Here is a 12,236-nt window from a genome sequence, read left to right as displayed (position 1 = left end):
TACAATTTCCAAAACCCACACAAAGGTGGAAGTAGAGAACCAATCCCACCGAGTTGTCCTCTGACCTCCACAGTTACCCACATACTTTTATCATGGACACACAAATACACAATAATAATAATCTTTAGTGGACAGGCTGGAGTTGGGGAGGTGACTCTGTGGTAGAGTGCTGGCCGTGCAAGCACGAGGACCCAAGTTCAGGGCTCAGGCACACACAAAAGGCCAGGACAGTCAGCCTGGACCTATAATCTCAGTGCTTGATGGAAGAGCAACTCAAAGTGATGGAATTGATGCTCTAAAGTACATACTAATCTGTTAGCTTAGGAGACATGAGGTCACTCAGGTAGAATTCAGCCAAAGGGACACCATCTCCAAAGCACCTCAAAAATCAGTAGTCTGCTACCCAGGCCATCTGGACATAAGAAAATTTAGGATACCAGGATGTGATTGTCTGTTCTCCAGGTCTACCCAGCCATTAGACTCCATTCCCATAACACATGAGGCAGAGCCAACTGACAGCAAGCCCCATTCCTTAGAAAAGACCAACTTCTAAAGGGCAGCTCAAGCGGGAAGCCCAGGGTCACGAACACCCTGAAGTCCTGGTCTGCCATTGAGTCCTCAGTGCTCCTGTCAGGAAAAAACGTAATTCTGTCCGGTGGGCAGGAACATCCTGGGTAACAGCTGTCCAAAAAACAAACAAACAAACAAACATCCACTGATGGACTTAAAATAACTCTGGCAGTGTGCAATATCTCTGCTGTGTAAACCCATCGCCCTAGGTGGCCAGATTTGTGGTTTCTTTCTCTGTTTAAAGTGTTCAGAATGGGCCAGGCAGTGGTGGCGCACGCCTTTAATCCCACCACTCGGGAGGCAGAGGCAGGTGGATCTCTGTGACTTTGAGACCAGCCTGGTCTACAAGAGCTAGTCCCAGGACAGGCTCCAAAGCTACAGAGGAACCCTGTCTCGAAAAACCAAAATAAATAAATAAATAAAATAAAAAAATAAAGTGTTCAGAATGAAGTGCATATCTTTAGTCCCAGCACTGTGGAGGTAGAGGCAGGTGGATATCTAGACTTCAAGGCCAGCCTGGTCTGCGTAGTGAGTGTTGGGACAGCCAGGGCTACATAATCAGACCCTGTCTCAAAAAAGAAAAGAAAAAAAGAAGGAAGGGAGGAAAGAAAGGAAGGAAGAAAAGAAGGAAAGAAAGAAGAAAGAGAGAGAAAGTAAGAAAGAAAGTGTAGAAATAACCTTTTAAAGATAATTGGCTAACAAGGTTTTCCCCATCAGAAAAGAGAGAGGAGAGAGAGAGAGAGAGAGAGAGAGAGAGAGAGAGAGAGAGAGAGAGAGAGAGAGAGAGATGCACTGTGGGAGCATCATATTCAACATGATGAGAGGCAGAAACAGGAGGACCCCAGGGGCTCACTGAGCAGCTGGTCTAGTCAATCAAGGGGGTCAAGGTTCAGTGAGAGACCTTGTCTCAAAGACAGAGGACAGTGAGAGAGAAGACACATGAGCGGTGTTGCTGTGGCTTCCACGGAGGCATTCACAGGTATGTACACCCACAAGCATACACTGTAACAGAGAGAGAGGCTGAAAACGTGGAGAAAACCCTTGTCTGCTGAACTCATGAGACGTGGAGCCTGGCTGGTAGGGCAGACCTTCGAAAGGTATACACACCACGTCACAAGTCAGTACATTGCCACATGCTCCTCCCAGCATGCCTCCTACCACGAAATTGCTCTGAAACCTTCATGGATTACCAGGAAATGTTTTGGCCACAGGAACGCAAACCGAGTACACATGCAAATGCAGCAGCCCAGGTCAGAAGGACAGTATTTACTTACTGGAGCAATTTCCTTCCTCTGCTCTGTAGGTTCTGGGGCTCAAACTCAGGTCGTCAGGCTTAGTAACCTGTGCCTTTATCCACTGAGCCACCTTGCCAGCCCTAGAATTTATCGTTTAGGGGCATAATTCATCCCCAAATACTATCTCACCATGTACCAAACATTCATTTTTTTCCCCCAAAACATTGGGAATTTGGGTGTAGTTCTCTCCAAACTGCTCCCTGTTGTTGGGGGTGAAGTATTTTTAGGGTTCATGGAGACCTTTTGAGGTTCTTGTTCCATCAACTGTATTAGCCTGGAAGGAATCCACAGGTTCTCATCTTCTGTGGAAACCTCTTTTCCAAGGCAACATATCATTAGACCCAAATTTTGAAGTCTAAGATACTTTTATGTTGGCTTAACTTACCAGCCCCCAGAATCAAATGTCTCTCTGCAGTCAAAAACTTCAAAGAAAACAAAATAATATTCATAATCCAGACTCTGTGTGTTTTCCATTTTTATGTGGCTTACTTTTCTTTACTCCTTTAATCTATGACTGTCTGTTTTCTTTTATATTACTTTTACTGTCTCTCTAAAGACTTCTTTTTGGGGGCTGGAGAGATGGCTCAGTGGTTAAGAGCATTGCCTGCTCTTCCAAAGGTCCTGAGTTCAATTCCCAGCAACCACATGGTGGCTCACAACCATCTGTAAGGACATCTGGCGCCCTCATCTGGCCTTCAGGCATACAGACAGAATATTGTATACATAATAAATAAATAAATATTTTTAAAAAAAGACTTCTTTTTATACCTCTCTATACTCTTTTCCCTCTCTCTCCCAAGCCTATGTACATTATTAAACACACTGTGTCTTGTTTAGAGGTCTTTCATGTCCGAATCTGTTCTATTATGTATCTGAAATCCTTTTCTGACAAGGGGCATTTTAAAATAGTAAGCAGTGTGGTTGTGGCAGCCCTGAATGCTGGCTCCACCTCTCTTGGCCTTTCAATATGGCGGAGGTACGTTTATTGCCAGCTCTGGGACTACTGGGTACCAGCCATGCTCAACACCTCAACTCTGGGAAGCCCCGTGCAGCACATAAATTCTTTTTGTCTGAGTAACAGCTAAATCTGCCAAGCAGTGTGGTGTGCTGCCTGGAAATGTCTCCGTGTATGGTGGTGGGAATCAGCCATGCTTTCCTGCCTGTGTACACCTAGCAGACGCCATCTAGCTGCTTACCCAGCCAGGGGTGCTGGGCTGCAGGCTTGCTCTCAGTTGCTTTCCTCCTAATCCCGAGCAGGCATACAAGTACCCGGACCTGAAGTGTGTGACTGGCCATGTGGGCTAGCCCCATTTCTATTAATCTGTGATTCAACATGAGGCTGTGGCTTACTGGTAAGGATCCAGTATCTGTCTCCTCTGGCAGCTACATGGCATCTCTCTAACTCTGCCTACTCTCTCTCTCTGTCTCTGTTCTGATTTCCTGCCTGGCTTTGTTCTGCTAAGCCATTGGCTTAAACAGCTTTATTCATTAACCAATGGTAACAAAACATATTCACAGCACACAGAGTGGAATCCCACATCCGTCAGTTCTGACTTAAAGAAGTCATTTGAGTTAAAACTTGCCTAGTCTGCATCCTTGATGGCTGTGAGAAAGTTCTGGTTAAGTCCATAGGAGAGAGCATTTTGCCTATGAGAAGAGAATGCATTATCTATTAAAAAGTAGAAAAAAGAAAAATGCTTGCTGCTAGCAGAATTCACATGCGCGATGTGAACCTGCAAGGACAGTGCAGAGGTAGTCAGCTGACTGTACCACTCTTTGTCAGCTGACTGAACTGCTCTTTGTTCTGCCTTCTGCCATTGATCGCTATAAAAGCAAGCTCTGAAATAAACTCTGGGCTGTTTGGCTGTTTTGGCATGACCAAACAGACCTGTCAATTCTATCATGTGTTTTCTCTCTCAATTTCTCTCAATCTAACATTTCTTTAGCCTCAGGGCCCTTTCCAGGAACGCTGGCTGACTTTGTAGGAGCAGGATCCTAATATATATAACACATATATGTTATATATGTAATATATAATGATATACATATTTATTACAATATGCATATATAAAATTATATACATATATAATTTAATACACACATACACACACACACTGCCCATGGTGGTCAGAAGAGGGCATCAGATCCCCAAGAATTGGTGAGAGGTGATTATGAGCCTCCTGATGTGGGTGCTTGGAACCAAACCTGAGTCCTTTGCAAGATCAACAAGTTCTCTTAATTGCTGAGCCGACCCTCCAGCCCGAGACAAGATCTTAATTAGCCCAGGCTGGCCTTGAATTCCTAATCCTCCTGCCTCTGGCTCTCAAAGGCTGAAATTACAATTACAGGCACCCACCACCACACTGGGCACTGTGATTAAAGAACACACCCTCACCTGGCTTGCTGGAGCACACCTTTAACCCAGCACTCGGAGGCAGGTGGTTAGGTGTAGCTCCAAATTCAAGGCCAGCCTTCTCTAGTAGCAAGTTCTAGAGGTGTGTTAGGTGAGGCTTTATCTTAAGGCAAAACAGAACAAGAGCATAGGTTAGGGGCACAGAGGTCCCCGTACTCACTGAGAACAGGAATGTTAATCACGCAGGACTCTCTCCTCAATGAAGAGACAAAATCAAATGCCCAGATTCCACCCAGAAAGCTGAGAGTGGATTTTGTTAACGACCTGATGGCCTTTTTGCTATCTGTAGAGGCAGACCTCACCCAAATCCCCTAGAAGGATTACCCCAGACTCTTCCCTCCTTAGACCGCTACCCATCCTTAGGGGAGATGCCACGCACACTCTGTGACCTGCTGACCTCTGCTGTTGGTCAGAGACCACACTACATTCTAGAACCCCCCCCCCAAGGTCACGCGTACTTTGTCACGGAGTCTCGACAACGTCATACCTTAGGCTTATTGTTCACCCGAAACTGGACTGATTGCTGCCTGGAAACATTTCCCCAAACTGCACTGTGTTTCAAAAATGCTGAAATGAACCGCCTGGCATTAGAGTCCCCAAAGTCTGATCCAGGTTAATGAAGTCGATCTGCACCCGGTTTTCATACACTTCCCTGCCTGGATACCCACGGGGACCCCTCCCCCCCACCCCACCCCCCCACCCCCTCAAACATACTCCCTCTCGTTTCAGAGCTTTAAAGTTTCTGGTACTGGCTTTGTTGACCTTATCCGGCTGTATTACATCAACATTCTCTGTAACTTATAACAGGTAACTACAGTTTGGAGTTCTATGTTCCATGTATCTTAGCTAGCTAGATCATGGTAGTTAACCATGTTATATATAGTTTCATGGTTTTTTAATTTGATTTTTTGTGGTTTTTTTTTTTTTTTTTTTTTTTTGGTTTTTCGAGACAGGGTTTCTCTGTGGTTTTGGAGCCTCTCCTGGAACTAACTCTTGTAGACCAGGCTGGTCTCGAACTCACAGAGATCCACCTGCCTCTGCCTCCCGAGTGCTGGGATTAAAGGCGTGCGCCACCACCGCCCGGCTTTTAATTTGATTTTTTTATTGGTTGTGAGAGACATGGGTTTAAAATCACCATGATGGACTGGGCAGTGGTGGAGCACACATTACATCCCAGCATTCGTGAGGCAGAGGCAGGTGGGTCTCTGTGAGTTTAAGGCAGTCTGGTCTACAGATCGAGTTCCAGGACAGGTTCTAAAGCTACACAGATAAACCCTGTCTCAAAAAACAAAACAAAAAATAACAACAAAATGACCATGATGTGTAGTGGTTGGAAGCCCTTGCTGCCCTTCCCTTCCAGAGGCGTTTGGACCCTGCATTTGGCTCACATGGTGGGCAGTTTACAATGTTCTGGATCACCAGCTCTGGGGGATCTGATGCCCCATTCTGGCCTCCAAGGGTAGCCTCACACACATGACGTATACCCACAGAGATACATAGACACATAGGTAAAAATAAAATTAAAGTAAGTAAATAAACTATAAATAAAATCACCATGATGGTGGGCTTGCCTAGTTTTCTTTATAGATCAATATTTTTTTAAATGTTTTATTGTATTTATTTACCCATTTATTTATTTATTTGGGGGCACACATGGGGCAAGAAGAGGACACTTGCTGGTAGTTAGTTCTCTCAGTCCACCATATGAGACCTGGAAATTGAACTCAAATTGTGGTGTTTGACGGCAAGCACCTTTACCCACTGGGCCACCTGGCCAGGCCCTAGTTGTATAAATTTGTGTTTTGCACAATATGAAGCCATACTGTAGAAGACTTACGGATTATTGCCATTGCAGCTTCCGATGTGGCATTATGAGTTGAACATCTGTATCTGTTATGGTTTAGATATGCCTTGTTCCTTCTAAAAGACTCACGAGTGGGTGGCTTGTTCCCCACCAGGGAACCCAATCACTGAGAGGTTATTTGGGGACTAGGGGTGTTGATGGAGCTGGCTCATCATGCACAAAACCCTGGGTTCGGGCTCCAGCAAAGCATAAACTGGGCGTGGTCGCACAAGTCTACATAAGACCCTGCCCCCCAAAATGTAGGCTGGCTGGAGAGATGATTCAGCATGTAAGAGCATCTGCTGCTCTTGCAGAGGACCTGGGTTTGATTCCTAGCACTCACATTGAGTGGTTCAAAATTGCCCATGATTCTGGTTCCAGAGTATCTAACTCCTAACCCTCTTCTGACTTGTACAGGCATCTACACACATGAGTTATACATACATACTCTCAAGGCACACATACATACACACAAATAACTATTTTAAAAATAGGAACAACATATAAAATAATACAAGTCCACTTACCCAGATATTAAAACCATTTAAAAAATAGACAGAAAAACCAGGCATCGTAGCACACACCTAAAATCCACTTGAAGGTAGAGGCAGGAGGAGCAGAAGTTCAAGCTTATCCTCAGCTACAGAGTAAGTTCCAGGTCAACTTGGTAGGCTAGACCCTGTCTCCAAAAAAAAAAAAAAAAAACAAAAACAAAAAAAACCTTAAAAATAAATTAATTTTAAGAAGAGAGAGGCAATTTTATTACAATGGATTGAAACATTAGTAGAGTACTTTTTTTTTTTTACAAAAACAGGGTCTTGAACTGATGGAGATCCCCCTGCCTCTACAATCAAAGATGTGTACCACCATACCCGATACATTGATAGTCTTTTATTTTCTTAAGTACATTTACTTCTGTGCGTGAGTGTTCTGCCTGCCTGAATGTCTGCTCAGCCTGAGCAAGCCAAATATTTGTGGAGACCAGGGAGGGTTCAGATCCCCTGGAACAGGAATTGCAGACAGTTGTAAGCTGTCATGTGGGTGCTAGGAATTGAACCCAGGTCCTCTAGAAGAACAGCCAGTGTTTTCTTAACCCCTGAGCCATCTCTCCAGCCCAGTAGTGTCTGAATTTATTGGAAGGTGGTGGATGCGGCGGAGGAGGAGGGGGCCTGTGAGCTTTCCAGTGTGAGTGCTAGGAACCCAGCTCCAATCCTCCAAAGAAGGTTTAGCAACTGAGCCATCTCCCTAGCCTAGGGTCTTCCTTAGTGCAAGTCCTGCCCAGGAAGTGCTTTTGAAGGGGCTGTCTTTGCCCCTCTTTTACCTCTTCCTAGCTGCTATGAAGTCCCTGCTTCCAGAGTTTCTATCTCACCACAGCCCAGAAACTCTGAGGTCAGCTGACCATGGACTAGAAGCTCCGAAACCACAAACCAAAGTAGATTTTCCTTTGAAAAAGTTGTTTTGTGAGTATGCATGCATGCATGCGTGACCATGCGTGTGTACAGGTCCACATGTGTAGGATGTATAGGTGCACATGCATGTGTGTGTATGAGCTTGTTGAGTCTGAGACTCTTCCTCTATAGTTCTGAGACATAGTCCTGCTAAGTTGGCTAAATTGATAAACTGGTCAACAAGCCCCAGGAATTCTCTTGTCTCTGCCTTACAAGGGCTAGAAATTCAGGCAAATACCACCATACATTGCTTTATTCTTTTTCATACCCGGCTTTTAAGATGGTGCCCAGAATTGAACTTGGGTCCTCATGATCTTGCAACAAATACTTTATCAACTGAGCCCTTTCCTCAGGAGAACTCTCCACCATTTTTGAGGCAGGCAGCGTCTCATGTAGCTTAGGCTGTCCTCAGACTTACTGTATAGCTAAGGATGACGGTGGACTTCTGATCCTTGAGCCACCATTTTCGGAGCTCTGGGATTAGGTGTGAACCACACCCAGTTCATGCAAGGCTGAGTACTGACTCTGGATATGCCAGGCAAGCGCTCCACCAGCTGAGCTACGTCCCCAGCTCACGTCTCCCAAGTTATTTTTCTCAGGTATTCGGTCCCAGTAACCAAAAACTGACTAGCACAAAGGCTTTGCCCATTTTGTCTCATGTTGCTATGGTTACAGCAAATTTCCTAAGGTTAGTGTTTGCAAATGTATATATAAGTCTAGTCTTTTCTTTTTTCAACCCTCCTGTATCTTTTTACTGCAGACATTTTTCTTGTAAACAACATATGGACGGTGGTTTTATTGGCATGGAAATATTGTTTAATGGAAACATTCCATCCTTAATATTATATCACTAATAAATTTGGGCTTGAATTCTCATTTTGCTATGCACTTTATCTTCTGGGTTCCTAGTTTTCTTCTTTCTTACCATTTCTTAGATTTGTGGTTTTTTGTTTTTTTGAGACAAGATTTCTCTGTGCAGCCCTGTCTGTCCTGGAACTCACTCTGTAGGCCAGGCTGGCCTAGAACTCAGAGATGCTGCTGCTTCTGCCTCTGCCTCCCAAATGGTAAGACTGAAGGTGTGCGTCATCACTGCCTGGTATTGTTTCATTTTTGTGTGCATGGTCTGAGGGTCTCCTGCTTGTTGGACAAATGGTCTTTCACTGAGCTCCATCCCCATCCCCTGATAACCATTATTTATTTTATAAATTGACCAATGGCAATGAAGAAAAGTTTAAAAATAGATTTTAAAAAGTGCATTTATTTTCATTTGTGAGCATTTTTGCCTGCTTGTTCATTAAAGGACATCAGACCCTCAGGAACTGGAGCAATAAGCAGTTGTGAGCAGCCCAGTGTGGGTGCTGGGGATTGAACTGCAGTCCTCTGTAAGAGCAGTAAGTGTTCTTAACCACTGAGCTATCTCTCCAGCCCCTACTCATGGATTTTCAAAACAGATCATCTAAAAAGATTTTATTATGTACTGGATACTAGTACAAAATGATAGATTTTTAAAGTTTTGGTATAATATTATTGTATGTGAACACACACATGTACACACACACATACACACATGTACCACAGCAAGAATATGGAGGTCAGAGGAAATTTTTCAGTGATGTGGGATTTTCCTCTGTATGCTGTAAATATGTTTTACTGCCATTGGTTAATAAAAAAGCTGCTTTCAGCCGATGGCTTAACAGAATAGAGCTAGGCAGGAAAACTAAACTGAATGCTGGGAGAAAGTAGGTGGAGTTAGAGAGACGCCATGTAGTAGCCACAGGAGACAGACACCAGAACTTTGCTGATAAGCCACAGCCACATGGCGATACACAGATAAATAGAAATGGATTAATTTAAGACATAAGACTACGTATAAATATGCACAAGCTAATAGGCCAAACAGTGATGTAATTAATATAGTTTCTGTGTGGTCATTTTGGGTCTGGGTGGTCAGGAAACAAACAAGCAGCCTCAGCCAAGATTTCAGGAATTGGTTCTCTCTATCATGTGCATCTAAGGGATCAAACTCAAGTCAGCAGGCTCGGAGACAAGGATATTCAATAATTGGAATTAAGGCTGATGGGTATGGTGGTGCATGCCTTTTATCCCAGCAGTCAGGAGGCAGAGGCAGCAACATCTCTGAGTTCTAGGCCAGCCAGAATGTCAGGACTACTACACAGAGAAACTCTGTCTCAGAAAAAAATACAAAAGCAAAACAAAAAATATTTTTTTTATTATTCCACATTTTGCCACTGTGGCTTCGAAAGTTATTGTTTCATAGTTTTCTGATAAAGGTGAGGTATGGAGTTTGAAGTCACTCTTTGTCTGTCCCTTTGAGCTTACCTACAACAGTTCAGGTCAAGTTTCCTTTCTGTGAGGCCTGGGAGAGTCTGTGTTGATGCTGTCCAGATTCATGGTTTGACCACAACATTAAACGAGCATTTGATGTTTGTTTTGAGATAGGATCTCAAGCAGCCAAGGTTGGCTTTAAACTCCCTGTGTCAGAGAGTGACCTAGACCTTCTGGTCCTCCTGTTTCCACCTTCCATGTTCAGGAGTCACAGGCAAGCACCACCTTGTCTGTCTGTGTGGGGCTGGGGATGGAGCCCAGGGTTTTGTGCATGCTGGGTAAGCAGTCTGTCTACCAGCTGAGCTGCATCCCCAGCCCAGGCTTGAACCTTTAAACTGTGAATAATGCAACTGAGAAACTGAGTCTGTGTCTGTCTCTGTCTGTCTGTATCTCTCTCTCCCTCTATCTGTTCTCTCTCTCTCTCTCTCTCTCTCTCTCTCTCTCTCTCTCTCTCTCTCTTTCTCTCTCTGTTTATCTGTCTGTCTGTCTGCAGGGCATTAGTCACTGTGTAGTCCAAGATGGTCTTGAATCCCCAGTCCTCCTATCTCTGTCTCCCTTGTGCTGGGAATACAGGCATACCCAACCATGTCCAACCCTGGATTTTCAATAGTTTTACTTATGCTCACATGTGCACATGCATGTTGGATAGCATGGCTCTAAGATGTATGTGTCCCTTTCTTATCTGTGTCTGATAGTGGGCCATGTAGGCTATCCTTGATATCTTGTCAGTGACTTGGTTGGGATTTTTTTAATTTATTTTTTGTTATATTTTATTTATTTACTGTGTGTGGACATACAGGTCAGAGGGCAAGTTTTGAGAAGTTGGTTTTCCTTCATGTGGCTCCCAGGGTTTGAATTCAGGTTTGGTGTCTAAAGCCTTTTCCCACTGAGCTGCATCGCAGCCCACTAGTGATTTACTGTAAGCATGATCATGTGACCCTGCTCTTAAGCGAGGCGTGTTCTCAATCGGCCTTGTCCCTAGGTTTCTTCTTGCCTGAAGCCCACTCATCTGAACTTTCACCTCCTCTAAGATTCTCTCTACTAGCCCACATACTCCCCAGGTCAACTTCTTTCCTAAACTTTATTTTACTTATCTGTGTACCACATGCATGCAGTATCTGAGCAGGCCAGAAGAGGGTGTCGGACCCCCTAGAACTGGAGTTACATAGCGATGTGAGCTGCTGTGTGGGTGCTGGGAATCGAACCTGGATCCTCTGGAAAAGCAACCAGTGCTGTTAACTGCTGAGCTATTTCTCCAGCCTCCCAATCAGATTCCTTCATAGAACTATCACTATTAGGAACTTTTTGTGTTTGTGACTGTGAGTTTTTATGTAGTGTTTGTGTGTGTGTGTGTCTGTGTGTGTGTGTGTCTGTGTGTGTGTGTCTGTGTGTGTGTGTGTGTGCACTCCCTTCTGTGTGTACACATGGAAGCTAGAAGTCATTGCTGGGTGTCTTTCTCTGTCACTCTCCACCTTAGTTTTTGAGACAGGATCTCTCACTGATCCCGAGGCTTGCTCTTTTAGCTAGACTGGCTGGCCAGAGAGCTCAAGGGGTTCTCCTGTCTCTGCACCCCAAACCCAGCACTGTAGTTACAAGTGTGGGTGCTGGGGATCTGCACTGACACCCTCACATGCTTGTCCAGCAAGCAATTTTTTTTTTGAGTCAGGGTTTCTCTTTAGTTTGGGAACCTGTCCTGGAACTAGCTCTTTTTTGTTTGTTTGTTTGTTTTTTGTTTTTTCAAGACAGGGTTTCTCTGTAGCTTTTTTTTTTCTTGGTTTTTTGAGACAGGGTTTTTCTCTGTAGCTTTTAAGCCTGTCCTGGAACTAGCTCCTGTAGACCAGGCTGGTCTCGAACTCACAGAGACCCTCCTGCCTTTGCCTCCCAAGTGCTGGGATTAAAGGTGTGCGCCACCACCGCCTGGCTTGCCCAACAAGCAATTTATTCACTGAGCTGTCTCCCAGCTCTAGAGGCCTTATTTAAAATTTATCACAATTGACATTTACTATCCAGAAGGCACAGTTTGGAATAATCTGCAATTACTAACTTCTTTAACCCTTTTAACTTGTGTATGATGAGTACTTAATTGCCCCTGCCTTCCAGAGGAAGAAGTCAGGCAAACAGGAAGAGCCAGACATGGTAACTCATGGAGACAGGAGGATCTCTTCAGCCATGGCGCTTGAGACCAGCCTGGGAAACAGAGAGAGATGGCTGAGGATGTCACTCAGCTGGTGGAGAGCTTGCCTCGCATGCCTGAAGCCCTGGGTTCCATTCCCGGCATGGCATAAGCTAGGCATGTGACATAAACCTACAATCCCAGCCTC

Source organism: Microtus pennsylvanicus, chromosome 3 (genome assembly GCF_037038515.1).
Source record: "Microtus pennsylvanicus isolate mMicPen1 chromosome 3, mMicPen1.hap1, whole genome shotgun sequence".
NCBI lineage: Eukaryota > Metazoa > Chordata > Mammalia > Rodentia > Cricetidae > Microtus > Microtus pennsylvanicus.
The sequence above is the reverse complement of the archived record's forward strand: the minus strand, read 5'-3'. Positions refer to the sequence as shown.